We start from the raw sequence: 17,243 nt of genomic DNA on the forward strand, positions 1-17,243 counted from the left end.
AAAGAAGAAAAAGAACCACCACTGTCATGTAGGCCTGGTAAAATAATGGACAAACACCTGCCTCATTAGCCCACCAGTCCACTTTAGCGCCTCCTGATGAAAATCCAGGTTACTAAGCAATACCAAAACCAAGCTCAAGAGTTTTATGTCAGATAATTTATGTCAGATAATGACGTCCAGGACCCACTCTATGGAGAACTGAGGCTTTGCAGGAATTGAGTGGTAAAATTCACTGGAGAGGATTATCTAAGAGAACCACTGGATCTGTGGTAATCAGTAAATGGAATGGAGGAAAAAGAGAACATTTGCATTACTGAGATTAAATCAACACTGAGTGCAATTTTTCCCCCAGATGTCAAAACATCCCACAAGGGACATAAAATTATTTTCAATAGCAAGGGGCTCAAAGAGTTAATAATAGACACAATACAGTGAAATTGTTACCAAATATCTTTTTAAGCTAACCTGCATTCATATACCTAAATAAATTTAACTTGGAAGTCTAATTTTGCAAGCAAAACAGGCTTCCAAATTTTCTATCCAATGAACCACACTAACTGATTCAAAAACTAACTCAACTAACTGGTACAATAAGATAACAATAAAATCTGCATAATACTCTGGACCGTCTATCAGGGGAAACAGACACAATAGTTCCTCTCACTCCTTGGTTCAAACTAAATACCAGTAGCTGCCATCCTGTGGACCAGAGTTCATGAAACCATTTGTGCACCATGTTCTACCTAGAGTCCGAATAATGTCTCCAAATATATTAACCATTTTTTAATATTAAATTCATTATTGCTTTTCATTATATACGTCCCAATCCATATACATACTCATTCCAAAGAAAAGTGATCCAATGGGATGCGGGAATTATCAAACAATATGGTTAGTATTACATGCAAGTAAAATTTTGCTGAAGATAACTCAAAAATAGTTGCAGCAGTACATTGATTTGTAAATACTCAGCAAACAGCTTAAGGGAAACTAGATGGCAGTTAAAATCAAAAAGATATTTCAAAAGGATGCTGGATTTTCAAATTCTGTTAAAATATTACAAGGTGAATATAAATTAGCATACTTACACAAATAAAAACTGTAAGTACCAGTCACTTAACTATTAAACTAAAAACCCCACACAACTATTTCCTTTTTTCCTCATCAGCATCTCCCTACATTACTGTCTTCCTCATAACAGTCAGCAGGAAAAACAAGTGGATTAAGCAAGATCCTGAAGATTAAAGATATGGTGCATTTCAGGGCTCCAATAGCTTATCACACCCTCCATCAAACCTCTTAGGCTACCTCTCACAACAAATTGGGACCCTGACTTCTCCAGCTCCCATTAGTAGTACCATAAATAATCTCGAGACCAGCACAGAAAGCCAGAGCCATTAAATCTGCCCCTTCTCCACAAATTCTTCCAGGTGAGTTCTTTTCCTTTTTTTGAATTAACATTTTATAATACTTTTTATCATGTATCAATCCATCCAGCCATCAATCCACCTTATTTTTCTTAACATATTGAGGTATACACTTGTTTTAAATATACAATTAATGACTCTCAGTGAATTTACAGGGTGTGCAACCACCACCCCACCACCCCTGACCACCCCCACCACCCCCTACAATGGAGTTGATTCTGACTCACAGTGAGCCTATAGGACAAAACAGAACTGCCACCCCAGGGTTTCCAAGGTTGTCATCTTCATGGAAGCAAAGCCCAAACCAACACTGCCATGGAGTCAATTCTAACAGCACCCCTAGAGGACAGAGCAGAAGTGCCCCGTAGGGTGTCCAAGGCTGTAAATTGTTATGGAAGCAGGTGGTCAGTTTCAACTGCCAACCTTGTGGTTCACAGCCACAAGTTTTAACCACCATGCATCATCTTCCTGGTAATTTCAGTCCAATCAGTTTTCTTCCCATTGCCACTGCCACCAACCCTTTCTCAGTCCAGGTCAGAACTACTATAATAGCCTCCTAAGCTTCTTGCTTTTGAAGCCATCCACAGCTCGCTGTTACCAGAATCCTCAGAATAACAAGACCCTCTTTTCTGAAGCTCTTCTGCAACAGTATGAACTCTCAACTCCTTCCCACCACACACATGCATCTTAAACACTCAAATACTCACTATCCAGAACACACCAGTCTCCCCAAACACACTGCACACACCCCGAACTCATGCATATACCTGTCCTCCCAATAATACACAAACTTGAAGGCGCTGCCTGGAGAAGCAAGCACCACACAGAGTTTCAAACTTGGCCAATCCTACCTAGCCTTCAAGGCTCAGCTCAAACAATCTTGTGGACAGCAATGAAAGACAATACTAGAACCAGTGTAGACAAAATCTAGGCCTTCTCACCCCAAACCTTTGAATAAATAACATGAGGGAGGGGAGTCCCAAAGATGAGTGAGGGCAAATTTTCTGCCAAAGGATCTCAGAGTCCGTATCAAGTTGTTTTTTAGTAAACAAATGTGGTGCTGCTTCTGAGTTCTGGGGCTGAGATTCTTATTTGATACACCTGTGATGTCTCCCTATCTCCCAGATTATAAACATCTGTTTTCCTAGTTCACAGCACACACTAAGGGACCTACTTAGGTATGTAACTAGGAACTCCAATGGTACAGCTGTTAAAACATTCAGCTGCTAACCAAAAAGTCAGCAGTTTGAACCCACCAGCTGCTCCGTAGGAGAAAGTTGAGGCAGTCTCTTCCATACAGATTTACAACCTTGACAACTCTATGGGGTGGTTCTATCCTGCCCTACAGGGTCACTATGAGTCAAAATCAACTCAATGGCAGTGGGTTTGGTTCTTGGTAGGTATATAACTATAGCAATAAGTATCTAAACTATTATCCAACAAGGCATAACTTCTACGCACTCCCATTTCCCTGGCCATTAAATATACCTATTTTATGTAATTCAGTAACATGTACAAGATTATAAAGCCTTTTTGTTCCTGCTAGTTTGGCTTCTGAAATTAAAGAACTCTTAACCAAAACACAAAATCCAACAATCACTAAGTTCTTTGTTAAGTGGTTTACAGTCAAGTAATGGACCCCTGAAGTTCCACAATCAAATGCAGGTGGCTCACCTAGACACTCCCCCTGGTCTTTCTCCATTCTCACTAGCTATGCCTCCTCAATATGCTTTGCAGGATTCTTTACTTTCGTGACTTAGAAAGCCGAGTGCCTTAAGATTCAGTTCTTGGTCTCTTCTCTTGAACCACTAACTCCCTTGGGAATCTCATTCAACCTCAGGGCTGATGACTCCCAAATTTGTATCTTCAGACTAAACTCCAGATGTGTGAACCCAACTGCCTACCTGACATCACTACTTGACTGTGTAATAGGCATCTCAAACTTATCATGTCCCAAAACTGTATTCCTGATCTACCCACCACTACCAATCTGCTCCAGCCCTGGTCTTCTCCACCAGTTGACAGCAACTCCTTCCAGTACTCTGCAAATCCTGCCGGCTCTACCTTCAAAATACATCCAGATTCTGATCACTTACCACCACCTCTGTTACCATCTTGGTCCCAAGCCACCGTCATATTTCACCTGGATTATTCTAGTAACTGATCTCCCGACTTTTGACCTACCCTCCCCTTCTCTGGTCTATTCTCAATATAGCAGCCAGAATTCTTCTTTTTAAACCTATACCATACTGCATTGCTCTTCTGCATCTCCACCACCCCCACTACACCCCAGGTTTTACATTCCCTTTTTCCTTTGCCTAGACACACACACACACACACACACACACACTCCTCTCTCCCAAGATGGCTAAATGACTCCCTTCCTCGCCTCTTTGAAGTTTTTGCTCAGATGTTAACTTTCTCAGTCTCAGCCTTCTCTTATCACCTACTTAAAACCATTCTGCCACCCCTGGACCCTGCTCCCCAAGTGTCCTCTACCTCCCTTCCCTCACTTATTTTTCTCTACACCATTCATCACCTTCTAATATACACATTGTGTCCACTGACTGTCTCTCTTCACAAGGCTGTGAGCAGAAGGCTTGGATTTTTAACTGTGCTCCTGACACATGTACTCATCTTTTACTATGTTTTGATGCCTACGTGGAGTCACCATGAGTCTGAATCGGCAGCAACAAAAAAAACATGTGAACAGTGGATGGCACCTAAAAGACATGAACACATATTTACTGATGAATGAATGATAAGAGTTACTTCAGAGATTAAATTTATTGAAGAATAGTTCTTTTCTTAAATTAAAAAAAAAAAAAAAACCCTTGAAGAGGTGTAATGTTCCTTCAGTGATTCAGGAGACAGACTTCAATGTCTTGATGATTCTGAGACGTTACAACGTAAACATCACTCATCACTACCTTGTAATCACGAGGGAATAGAAAGCCAGGTAAGTAAGAAAAAATCTGATAATCATACCTCCTATGTGAGCAACTCAAACACTTATGCAAAATGATGTTATATGCTTTATTACCTTCCTTTTCCTTAGCAAATACTCTAGCATGAAGCCTTCTTCTAGCCTCGGATCTGCTCAGTCGCTTGTGTCACACAGTTGACTTAAAAAAAAAAAAAAAAGCTCACTGCCATCAAGTCAATTGCAACTCACAGTGACCCCCTTTGGGTTTCTGAGGTGGTAAATCTTTACAGAAGCAGACTGCCCAGTCTTCCTTCCATGGAGTAGCTGGTGGGTTTGAACCGCCAACCTTCTGGTTAGCAGTCAAATGCCGTAGGCACTAAACCAACCAAAGCTCCTTATAGCTGACTAAAGGCCCTATTAATGGATTGAATTGTGTGTGTGTCCCCAAAATAGTTGTCAATCCTAACCTCTAGCCTGCGGTTACAATCCTTTGGGAATGGGTTGTCTTTACTGTTAATGAGGCAGGACTGTTGTAGGGAGTGTTTTGAGTCAACCTCTTATAAAATATAAAAGGGAACAGATGAAGCAAATTGAGATGGGGAAAGACATGCCACATGGATCTCTCCAAAGAACCAGGAAACTGAAGCTGAAGAGACAAAGACCTTCAAGAGGTGACAGAGAAAGAAAGCTCTCTCCTACAGCCTGCACCCTGGATTCTCCAACAGAACGTGCACTGGGAGACAGCTCAGACAGCAGGAATGCACAGGAAACAAGAATACAGGGAAAAGGTACAGAAGGAGGAAGCAGGAAGAGAGCTGTTACATTATGGAGATTGTAATCAATGTCATGAGACAAAATGTGTATGAACTGTTGAATGGAAAATGAATTTGCTCTTAAACTTTCACCCAAATCACAACTAACTAAATAAGTAAGAACATCCCTTGTTTTGAACCATACATTAAAGCATGTTCAGCAGAGCAGAAGGGTACAGTTACTGAGAGAGCGGAATCAAATCCAGATGTCAGTTTTATTCCAGCTCTGAGCTTTCTAACCCTGTAACCTTGATCAAATCCTTTTGTCACTCTCCTCTTCTGTAAAATATGAGCGACAATAATGGATACCATGTCACAGGGCTTTTACAAGCATAAAACGAGTTAATGTATGTGAAACACTCAAAACAATACCTGGCACATGGTTGCCTCGAAAATGTTGGCAATCATTACCCGGAACTAAAATGTAACTCTCAGTAAGTAACTAAGCATTTTGATTTTCCTAAACCAAGTGGGACGAGGTATCTTTAGGAATCTAACAGCATAGCAAAAATTCAGAAATTCATCTGAGGCCTGTGATGAACAGCTAAACTCTAAAAACTCTTATTCTTACTAATACCTCAGCTTCACACACACGACTCTAGAATCCAAACCCCAATCAGAATTTCATGTTTTGGAGCCTCAGTTTTTCCATCTACAAATTGAATACCAAGAGCCATAAACTCAGTCATCTATGCCTGCCTCTTCCTCACAGCTCTCAAAGTCTACAATTCTACACAGACTTGTACACATTCAAACTCTGGGCCATCTGAGCTACCATGACAACCCATGAACTGGGTGTCATTACTCAATCGCACCAACATAAAGGCCGTGAGTACAAAATTTTGCAATCATTACATATCCTCTAAGAGTACTAAATCTACTTGAAATTGTGAGTTTAAAAAAAAAAAAAAGAATAGATCTAAAATATGTGATGACCCCTCTGTACAAAGAGGCTAGTCTTGTCACTTATTATCTATGGTGTTAAGTGTCTAATGAGTCAATATGAACTAAACCTACTTTCCAGGAATCTGTGCACAAAGTCAATGGAAGTTAAAGAACACCGGTGTACTGGTGCCCTTGGCCCCATTTACACTATGCCTTAATTAACTGAGGCACTTACCCTGACTACAACTAGTATATCTAACTCCATTCCAACCAAGCCTAAATCCTTGAAATACAACAAAAAATCTAAAGTTTACATTTTAATCTGTCAAGACACATTAGTCAGGAAATACTAAAATAAAAGCTACAATTCTAAGCAATCCAGTGATTAGAATGAAAGATCTTAGAAAACACAAAATTAACTTACACACACATACGTACACGCACTGCCATCAAGTCGAACCTGACTCATAGCGATCCCTCCTCAGGTTTCCGAGGTGGTATCACTACAGAAGCAGATTGCCTAACCTTCCTTCTGAGAAGTGGCTGGTGGGTTTGAACTGTCAACCTTCTGGTTAGCAGTCATATGCCCTAGGCACTACGCTACCAGAACTCCTACAAATTTAACTTAAGATTATGCCAAATCTAGCATGAGACAATAGCAGTGGTCTCTTTCAACCTACCTCTCTACATTTTATCTGTAATCTTACCAACTTCCTCTGTTTAAACACTTGGGTTCCTTGATAGTAACAAGAAAGAAGCCAGAAGTAACACATGCACATCTTGAGCTACTGAAAAACCCATCTCAGCATGGTTGCTTTGTATCTTTTCAGAAACATAACAGATCAATCACTCACCTCCAATTACAATCCCATACAAAAGGAACTTAATGTAACAACCTCTAGCAACACTTAGGAAACCTATCACTCACTCAGAAACATGAAGCCACCTAACTAGGTACAGCAATACCCTTGTTCTCAGGGAACTTGCAGTGTAATGAGATAAAAGACAATTACAGCTTTCTTAAATATGTTGTACAAAAATGGGGCAATTACTTTCAAGAGTACATACCAACCCAGAATTTTAAAAATAATAAAAGAATTCTTGCAAAAACTATGAACATGCTACCTCATTCAAAATTTACTATCTTCTGTTATCCTAGGAAGCAGTATGTTGCACAAGGTTAAGGCAGCACTATCCAAAGCATGGTCGAGGGACCAATGATGATCTGCAAACCATGTACTAGTCTGTAGACAAACTGAGGCTAAGCATTTAAAAATTTCTGTAACAATTTTACAGAATAATTTTATGATTGTTAGATCTTATAATAAAACATTTTGTCCTGTGTTTGAAAAGCACTGTTAAACCATTTGGAAAAACTTAACGGAGCTCCTTCTTTCTACAACTTGCAGGCACGGCTCATAAAGAATGATGGTGAGTGTAAAAGGGCCAGGCGTTCGCTCAAAGAGCTCCCTGTGGCCAAATCTTGATCAGTGAGCACCAACATAAATAATGACCCCCCCCAAAAAAAAACTAAACCCACTGCTGTCGAGTCAATTCCGAACTCATAGCAACCCCCACTGGATTTCCAAGGCAGTAAATCTTTATGGAAGTAGATCGCCCAGTCTAAATAATGACAGTAAAGGATTTTAAACTGTTGTTGTTGTTGTTGTTGTCATGTGCCATGGAGTCGGCCCCGACTCATAGTGACCCCTCCTTGGGTTTCCAAGGCAGTATCACTACGGAAGTAGATTGCCCAACCTTCCTTCCGAGGAGTGGCTGGTGGATTTGAACCACCAGCCTTCTGGTTAGCAGTCAAGTACTTTAGGCACTACGCCAGCAGAGCTCCCTCCTTAAGTCTACACTGACGTATGTAAGTAAAGAAATAATTTCTCTTCTTTACAATAGAAATCCAACTAACGAATGCAAAGAGGATGATGGCACTAGAAAGTTACTCCTGGAAACCACCGTAGTCATCAATTCAGGAGAGTCATCAATGGGTGCTGAGACTAGTGGGGAAAAATTTGAGGATAAGTAGGATGTTTACATAGTCTCAAAGCATCACTCCCCAATACTAACTCTACAAGGAAGAAACCTGGTAGTCACCACCTTAACCAAGTAATCCAAGTTAATATAACAATGACATGATTGCCTCCTTTATGTTGAACTGACAACACATTACTTCTTATGGTACTCTTGCCAAAAAAGTGCATAACCTAATTCTAATCATAAGAAAACATCAGCCATGTAAAGCTGTCGTTAGACACCAACCACTCAGTTCCCACTGTGATCCCATGTCCAACAGAACAAAACACTGCCCAGTCCTGCACCATCCTCACAACCACTGCTACAGTTGAGCCCACTGTTGCAACCACTGTGTCAATCTATCTTGTTGAGGGTAGTCCTCTTTTTTGCTGATCCTCTACTTTACCAAACAACTGTCAGTTTGAAATAACATACCTGAGCAAGATTTGTAAAATCTCATTAAGAATTAGGTAATTGTTTTGTTGCTGTTGTTGTTGTTGTTGTTGTTAGGTGCCATCGAGTCAGCCCCGACTCACAGTGACCCTATATACAACAGAACGAAACAATGCTCAGTCCTGTGCCAGCCTCACAGTCCTTGCTATACCTGAACCCATTGTTGCAGCCACTGTGTCAGTCCATCTCATTGTGGGCCTTCCCGTTTTTCATTGATCTTCCACTTTACCAAGCATGATACCCTTCTCCAGGGAATGGTCCCCTTCTGAAGACAAGACTAAAGTAGGTCAAACAAAGTCTGGTCATTCTTGCCTCCAAGGAGCATTCCAGCTGCACTTCGTCCAGGACAGATTTGTTCGTTCTTCTGGCAGTCCTTGGTACTTTCAATATCCTTCGCCAACACCACAACTCCAAAGCAACTAGCATAATGTTAATTTCCTGGTTTTGAGCATTGTACCGTGGTTACAGAAGAGAAAACCTTTGTTTGAGCTGAAATATTTAGGGGTAAAGAGGTATCCAATTTGAAAGGGACTTTGAAACAGTTCAGGGGAAAAAAATTACATTTATATTTATGTGTATACCCACCACCACACAATACACCTTAGATTACAAAGTATTTTCACATACATCATTTTCATCCAACAAAAACTGAAGGTGCTATTATCACTTTTTTATATGTGAGTAACCTGAGTTCCTACATCCTAAACCTTTCTCTAAAATTGTCTCTCCTTTCCATCCCTTCTGCCAAGCCCTTGTTCATCATTTCTCTCCTCACTATGTATTATTCTTAACTGCCTTCCTACCTTCACCTTCCACATTAACTGACAAGAGTGGTCTTAACAAGATGGAGATCTAACCCTGCTAGTCTCTAATTTAAAACTTTTCAACAACATCCTACTAAAGTTAAAAATTGTGTAAACAAGACATAAAACACTCTTCATGGCTGGGCTTTGCATATCTCCCTCAACTGTTTTTCCAAACACGTGCATACACACACAACACACATTAAGAGTATCTTACAATATGTTTTCCTACACTGATTTATTACAATCATACTACCTTTCACCAAAACTTTATTAAAGTCAAATCTACGTTATTTTCGTATGGGAAGACTAGCTCCATCTCTTGATAGTTATGTCCAAATCTCTCATATACAGGAAAATATAGTGTACCTCTTAGATGTGGGTTCAAGTCCCCTGCTACCTCTTACTGACTCTCAGATTGGGCAAATCCTCAGGACACAAGCCTCTTCATATGAAAAATGGGGATAATAATGTCTTGTGTAGTGCCTAAGGCACTTAACTGCTAACCAGAAGGCTGGCAGTTCAAACCCACCAGCCACTCCTCGGAAGGAAGGTTGGGCAATCTACTTCCGTAGTGATACTGCCTTGGAAACCCAAGGAGGGGTCGCTATGAGTTGGGTCCGACTCAATGGCACATAACAACAACATCCTACAAGTAAAGGCTAAACCAGATCACCTCAAGATCCAAGTCCTACAATTAATATTATAAACAACGGCCAGTTTGAAATAACATTACCTTAAATTCTATATGCTGCCTCGGCTACAGAACACCTCAAGTTAGACTGTTTCATCTAATCCTCAGAACAGTCCCCTGAAGTATGCACATCTTCATTTTATAGCCAGGAATCTGTGACTCTAGGAGAAGGGAGATGACTTCCTGAAAGCACATAGCTTGGAAAGCAGCTCTAGTTTCTTGCTCCTGTGTTCTCTCACTAGTTCAGCCTCCTAGGGTTAAAAGACATTTCCCCATAAAACAAAATATGAACATTTGGTTCCAAAACTAGCTGACTGGACGCTCATTGACTGTAGCTACCACACTGCACTGACCAAAAGCCAAAGCTGTTGCCATTGAGTCAAATCTCACTTTTACTCTCAGAGATCTCAGTGACAACAGGCTGGCTGTGTAAAAATCACCTTTCTAGGCAGAAGAGACTCTAATACAAAGACTTTAAGGTGAGAACAGTGTGGTTTATTCAAAGAACAGGAAGAAATTGTTTTATGTAAAGTTTTGTAAGTCAGGCTGAGGAATTTTAATTTTATCCTGCATGCACTGGGAAGCCATTAGAGGATTTTAAGCCCCATAGTGAGCGTCAGAGGAGCCCTGGTGGTGCAGTGATTAAGTACTTGGCTGCTAACCTAAAGGTTGGGGTTCGAACTCACTGGCTGCTCGGCAGGAGAAAGATGTGGCAGTCTGCCTCCTTAATGATTCCAGCTTTGGAAACCCGGTGGGATCATTCTCTGTCCTTTAGGGTTGCACAGCCAGCCTGTTGTCACTGAGATCTCTGAGAGTGAAAGTCGTCTTCTCAGAGAGATTCTCCCTGACCACGCAGGACAAAGTTAACCACTCATTCTCCAACGCGGAATTTCTATAAAAACAATACCCTCAGATTTTCAACTTAATACAACAAATATCTTCCATACATACCCACAGCTCTTCCTTCCTCCCACCTGTACAACAGCAGATGATGCACTCTCACTGCCAGCTCCTAGACACCGCTAGCCCTGGGGGAAGACGAGGGACAGGGATGGAGACAGAACAGAAGGCACTCAGAAGAGGTGAGGAGGGCCTTTCCAACAACACAGGCGTGCTGTGATTTCGCTGCACCAAACTGCTGTTCCCGGAACATAACACGTAGCGTTTGTGTCTCCAAGCTTCACTCCTATCACTCTTCCTTCTGCACACGATGCCCTCCACACCACCCCCATTCCATTCTTACCCAGTTTTGTAGATACTTAAAAGACTGTTACTCCTTCTTCTAGGACCTCCACAGAGCCCTTCGTGACCCCTCTCAACCTCAGGCTAACTTGGTCCCATGGTCACTTCTTCACCACATCCAAACAAACCTCTCTTACACTACCTTAGTTAAACAGAGCTTATTTCTAACACTCAACTGTGAAAAATTCATTCTCTCTAAGAAATGCCTGCTAGTGACAGCTGCTTAATAATCATTTAGTCAATGAAAAGCAACTCAGGAGTCTCCTGGTATTAATGGGTAGTATTTAAAGGGGGGGGGGGAAGCTTAGTCAAAAATAGTTCTTAAAATGCTTCTCATTTCCGTGTTCAAAAACAAACTTTGGCTTCGTTAAATATCAAAAGAAGAATTTCATTACCCACCCCCACAAAAAAAAAAAAAAGGTAAATGATTTAGCATTGGTTTGTTATGAGTCAGAATCAACTTGACTGCAATGGGTTTGGTTTTCGTTATTAAAAATCACAAGAATGATGTCCTGTCTTCAACCCCAATCACAAGTAAATCAGTGCAACATAACTGTGTAACAGTAAATAGAGATCCTTTCCTCCCTGTGCAAAATAGGGATAATTCTTCATATAGCCAAGGAATGTTGTTCTGCAATAATCAATTTAACTTCAGAATAATTATATTGTTGACATTATGTAATTCCAGCAAATAGTGGAACAACTGCATATCCACATGCAAAAGGATGAATCTGTTCTCATACCCACCTCACACCATATACAGTTAACTCAAAATGATCAGACCTACATGTAAGAGCTAAAACTGTAAAACTCTTGCGAGAAAACACAGGTATGAATCTTCATGACCCCGAATTAGACAATGGCTTCTCAGATCTACATAACACCAAAAGCACAAATGACGAAAGAAAACAGAGAGAAATTGGACTTTGTCAAAAGTAAAGCTTTATGTTTCAAAGAGCACAATCAAAGATGAAGAAGGAAAAAGCAACAACAGAGTGAGAAAAAAAAAATTGTAAATCATGTATCTAATACGGAATTGTAACCTCAACCTGTCAAGAACTCTCACAACAAAAAGATAAATAACCCAGTTGAAAAGGGGACAAAGGATCTGACTAGACAGTTCTCCAAAGAAGAAATACAAATGGTCAACAACCACATGAAAGGATGCTAGCATATAATTAGGGAATTGCAAATGAAAGCCAGTAGGTAACACTTCCCAAGGATGACTATGATCAAAATGACAGATAACAAATGTTGTCGAGGATGCAAAAAACTGAACCCCTCATATATATGCTCATGGAAACACACAAGGGGGAAAGCAGCCTGACACTTCCTCAAAAGGTTACTGTGTGATCCAGCAATTCCATTACTAGGTATATACGCAACAGAAACAATAAAGTATGTCCACACAGAAACTAGCATGAGTGCTCATAGCAACATTTTTCATAAAAGCCAAAGAGTGGAAACCACCTAGTAAATGTTCATCAATGAAAGGGTAAGAAACTGGAGGAAGTGTGAGGGGAGCTGTTACATTGGGGAAACTGTAGTCAATGTCATGAGACAAAGTATATGTGAACTGCTGTATGGAAAGTGAATTTGCTCTATAAATCTTCACCCAAATCACAATCAAAAAAAAAAAGAAAGAAAAAAAGGGTAAGAAACCGTGGTCTGTTATTCAGTCATGAAAAGAAATAAAGTAGATGTACATGCCACAACATGGATGACACAAAAGACCATCTACATGGCCTTGTATAATTCAATCTGACACATGTCCAGAACAGGCCGATCTACAGAGACAGACTGCAAATGAGTGGTTCCCAGGAAACAAAGGGAAGAAGGAATAAGGAATTCCTGATAATGGATGTCTTTTGGAGGTGATGAAAATATTCTGGAATTACACAGTAGCAATGGTTGCACAACTCCACAACTACACACTCACTGCCATCCAGTCGATTTCAACTCCTAGCAACCCTCTAGGATAGGGTGGAACCTCCACAAATGATTTCCAAGGATGGCAATCTTTATGGAAGCAGACTGCCTCATCTTTCTCCCACAGAGCACTGGTTCAAACCACTGACCTTTTGGTTGGCAGGTGAATGCTTTAACCACTGTACAACCAGAGCTCCTGCAACTATATTCATGACCACTGAAATGTATACTTTAAAAGAGTGAATTTTGTGGTATGTGAAATATATTTCATGAAGCTGTTATTTAAAAAAAAGCAAGACACGTAGCTGATGCCTACAATGCCTTATTCATTCAATTTTGTTTTAATTTATATGAATTAACACCACATAAAAATTTAATTTGCCAAAGAATGAAAAACCAAATTGTGTTATGTTGGTTGAGGAAGGAAGGGGGTTGGATGGGAGTCTTCCTAACACATGAACTATAAAAATAAAGGAAATCATTGGGATTTTTAATTATTAAAAATTTCAGTTTACTAGACAGAAAAAAAAGTTATCAATTTTATTTTTTATTTACCTGGACATCCTAAGATTCAAACTGATGGCTCATGACAAAAAACACATCTTAATCAAACTGCCACCCTCCCAGAAAACAACGTTTGCTGATCCAGACTTCTGAATTACTGGTATTATTCCATGAAAATGTCTTTTATAAATGTTAAGTTGCCAAAGTAAAAATGCCTATTTAGTATTTATGAAAAGTTTATTAACACAGATGAGGGTTAGCTTCAATATGTTATAAAGGTTTTTGAAGTTAAAAAGAATAATGGTTTTTATGTAAACTACTGTCTTAAAAAATCACATAAGGAAAAGATACTCTGCAGTGAATAAATCAAGATGGTTTCCTGCCAAGAGACTATGTATCCATAAAATACTACACTTCCTACTCACACACACAATACAACCAAAACATACACACCTATTTTCCAACTACAGCAGCATCCGTGTATAGATTGTATAATTACATGTATTGTCCTTGGTATACAAAAATACTATGCATGAGCTGGTTTGTTTTTTTCCAACTGTGATGACAGATAGCAGTGAATCACACCCATTCTCCGAGTTTCATCTGCCTTATGATCAATGACACATGCTGACAACATCCGAAGTTAAGGTTGTAAACTGAAGCTACAGGTTATGTTCTTTCTTATGTAATGCTAAATGTTACCTATAAACAAGTAGGGATTGGCAACCCTTCCTGTCCCTGGTGCTAATCTCAAACAAGCCAAGTAACTGCCCCACACTCAAAACTATAGTAAACTACGAAATTATGGTTGTTGTTGTTGTTGTTGTTATGTGCCGTCGAGTCGGCCCCGACTCATAGCGACCCCTCCTTGGGTTTCCGAGGCAGTATCACTATGGAAGTAGATTGCCCAACCTTCCTTCCGAGGAGTGGCTGGTGGGTTTGAACCGCCAGCCTTCTGGTTAGCAGTCAAGTGCTTTAGCCACTATGCTACCAGAGCTCCTCAAAATTATGGTACTTATTTTTATTTAAATAAGACAAAATCGTTATCAAAATGTTAACCATCCTCTACAAGCTGGGATTAGAGCTGGTAATAGATACAAACACAATGACCAAATATTTTGTTTTTTTCAAAAACCATCATAATTTCAAGTATTTTTGTCTCCTAAACTGTCACAGTTCCAGGAAGTCCAATACTGAGAGTATGAAATGTATATCCTAGAATACCTCTATAGCCATCAAGGACCCACTGCTCACAGAGTCCAAACGTGTCCAAATGTCCAGAGCTGAACATATGCTCCCTACAGGTAGAAGGGAAAGGGCTCATACTGTTTCTCAGAAGTCTTAAAAGTCCAATGCGGAAGCAGAATAAAAACACAGGAAGACCAGCTGAAATCCAGGCCAGCATATACTAAAGACAACCATCCTGCAGGAGAGGCAGGAACAGACCCCTTGGGGTTGAAATAGTTAAAGAGGCTCTTCAGGAGACAGGTTCTACTGGACTCAGAGCACAGAACTCCCAACAGAAAAAAACACAAAAAGAAAAGCTGAGGGTGAGCCCTCACAGGAACAACAAACAAGGTAGTGTGGCTGGAACTCAGCATCCACTAAGCAAGGGGCAAGGGGAGTGAAGACTGAAGCACGGATCAGGCCAGGCTATGGAGAACCTTGACCAGCATGTCAAGAACCTGGGCTTTATTTTGCTTGTAATAAGGAGTTTTCTGGAAGTCTTTATATTGTGATGTGAGAAGGGGCTCTGGTGGCATAGTGCCTAAGGCATTTGACTGCGAACCAGAAGGCTGGCGGTTCAAACCCACCAGTCACTCCTCGAAAGGAAGACTATGCAATCTACTTCCGTAGTGACACCACCTTAGAAACCCAAGGAGGGGTCTCTATGAGTCAGATGCAACTCCATGGCAGTGTGCTCCGTCGTTGCATTACTATAGAGCACATGGAACAGCTCTCTATCAATGACACATATGAAGCAACTTACTTCAAATGCTGTACAACTGAACTATGAGTTCCAAAGGTCTGCTACTTCTCAGGCTCAATGTGACACAGCACATCCCATCAGTGCTGAGACCTGGATCAAGGCCATGAGCTGGACAATATGCTACATCATGAGTGAGCCTCTCACAGAAACCCAAACCTATTTCAAGAGCAAATAAATGCCTGTCCCGATGCTTCAAGGCTCTTATAAAAGGCACTAAGACAGAGCAACAGAAATTAAAACCCCTCATGACACTCAAATAACAGCCTCCCCAAAAGATCAGCATGTGTGATGACTGACCTTTACCTCTCAGCCCTGCAACAGCCCAATCCAAACAGCGCTATGAAATCTTAGGGTAAGAAGGAAACTGCATCTTTTAAGGTTCAAAAACAGAGAGACAAAGTTGTGAATGTGTTTACAAACACCTAATTTAACGAAAAATAACACTATCCCCAAGAGAGAGACCTAGTTTTCTTTTTCACTAACACAGCTTAGATGACTGTCCCTTGACACAAGCCAAAATCAAAATCCCTTCTGGTTTTCCTCCGCGTTTGATCTGCTCCCTGACTCATCCCCGTCTGATCACAAGAGGTACCCTTGAGGTTGCACAAGTGATGAGGACCTGGGCTGAAACAAGGGAGCCACCGAGGGAGCCCTACCGGCCCAAGAACCACTCCTTACATAACATTTCCGAAAGTTGAGCACTGCTCTTCAGCTGTGGTTCAAAGACAACATTTTCGTCCGTCAGATTTCTAAGGACAATACCGTGGGTCCTATGGTGAACAAACAGACCAAAACACTGGGGAGGGGGGTGACCTTTAACCTGAAAGTCCCCGGAGTTACGCGTAAGGGGAGTGAACTGAACGACACTCAAAATCGTCACCAAGAATTGAGAAAACCTAAGTACATCATAAAGATTATGGGCCAGTTCCAACTTCCAGCTTTAACTGAAAGTGTGGGTCCCGGGGGCTTCATGAAAGTATGCATGACGGTCCTCTTGCCTCTGAAATGACCCACACAAAGCCCAAGAGAGAATAACAAGACACTTGCACGAACGCAAGCGGGAGGAGCGCACCACCTTCCCACCGGCCCAGCACCTCCTCTGCCCGCCTCGGCTCAGCCCCCCACCCTGATTTCTCAGACAGACACGGCAGCAAGAGGGGACACCGCAGGAGGCGGGGAGGAAGCGGCCAAGAGACCGAGCTCCAAGTTTGGAGACGAGAACCAACTTGGGACCATGGACCCAAGTGTCACGGTCTACTGCAGAGTGGGAGCGAAACCCCACCACCGCCTCGGAGCCGGCACGGAAAGAAGTTAGGGGAGAATCTGGCAGAAGAGCGACGGCAGGGCCGGCAACGCGTCCAGCTGCGGCTGACCGAGCGTTAGTAAACAAGCCGACCGACGCACCCTCGCTGAGCCTCAGGAGAGCCCAAGATGGAAGCGCGGCCAGCGGCAGACCTGGGCGCGGCGGGGGCTGCGTGGCCCGGGCCCCCTTCCCTCCCGTCGCGTGCAACGCTGCGGCCCCCCGAGGGGCGCCGCTTGGGCGCGAGGGGCCGGCA

Source organism: Orycteropus afer, unplaced genomic scaffold, assembly GCF_000298275.1.
Source record: "Orycteropus afer afer isolate SDZICR_OR568_19922 unplaced genomic scaffold, OryAfe1.0 scaffold00038, whole genome shotgun sequence".
NCBI classification, from domain to species: domain Eukaryota; kingdom Metazoa; phylum Chordata; class Mammalia; order Tubulidentata; family Orycteropodidae; genus Orycteropus; species Orycteropus afer.